Raw genomic sequence first — 1,128 nt, 5'->3', positions numbered from 1 at the left:
TTTCATCTTTTCTTTCTAATGCTGATTTTCCTGTTCTTAGGGAAAATTGTTATGAGTTTTGCTGTGTATGAAGTCATGATGTTCACAGATATCAAGAAGCTTTTCATAACTGTAAAGTTCAATATTATGAGAAGTTGAGAACATCTACTTTAATGAATTTCTTTGAGATGATAGATCTGTATCAGTCTATTCTCTGATATCTGTTATCTGACTTTATAATGCAGGTGAAAGATATCCATATTTTCAGAAATAAGAATACAGATGTCATACTCTTTTACACTCACAGATGTGAGACTTGTATGTCTTGTCTGAAATGTTGTTATGAGAATGAGCTGTTTGTATGCTGTATTCTGCTTTCTGCATTCTCTCATATCTCTCTCTCTCTTTCTGAGAAGTGTTGTGTGTGTTGTAATTGCACATACAACTCTAAGATCAGTGAGTGTTTAGTTGATAACTGTTCTCATCTCTGATTTTACAATTTTCATATGTTAACAATGATTCTTAGTTACTTCAGTGTCAGAGATCATTCTAATCAAAGATGATATTACTGCTGAGACTATTCTCTCTCACTCTCAAGCTTCTTCTGTTGCTTTCTCTTTCTTCTCTGCAGAGAAGACTGTGTGTACATCAGATTGTAAGTGTTCAGCTTCAAATGACTTCTGCTATTATTTATCTGATTCTGCATCTTCTTCTTCTTCTATTTCTTCTGCCTCTGTCTTCCCTGTTCTGACTTCTGATTCTGTGAGTTTCATGCTCTTCTTCAATTTTTCTATGCATATACATATGCATTTCTATATTGACATTCCAGTCAATCTTGTGATAAATGACATTAATGTTGTACACAGAGTGATAGAGGAATCAGAGATATATATAATGTTATTGTAAGAGTGGCTTGCAGCTCTCAAATCTCTTATGAATCTTGAGTTTTGAGATTTCCTTTTTTAGTGTTTTTCAGGTGATGTGGTGTTGAAAATAGATTAAACATGTGATGTATGAAAATGAATAAAGTGTGTATAATAACATTTGTCTTTTGCAGCTGACTCTTACAGTTGATGATCAATTCATTATCTCTTTTCTTTTCTTACACTTTTTCTTTATCTGCTAGTCACTACTCTTACACAACCTCTA

The sequence above is a fragment of the Blastomyces dermatitidis genome, assembly GCF_000003525.1.
Source record: "Blastomyces dermatitidis ER-3 genomic scaffold supercont1.10, whole genome shotgun sequence".
Classification (NCBI taxonomy): Eukaryota; Fungi; Ascomycota; class Eurotiomycetes; order Onygenales; family Ajellomycetaceae; genus Blastomyces; species Blastomyces dermatitidis.
Note: the sequence above shows the minus strand (reverse complement) of the source record.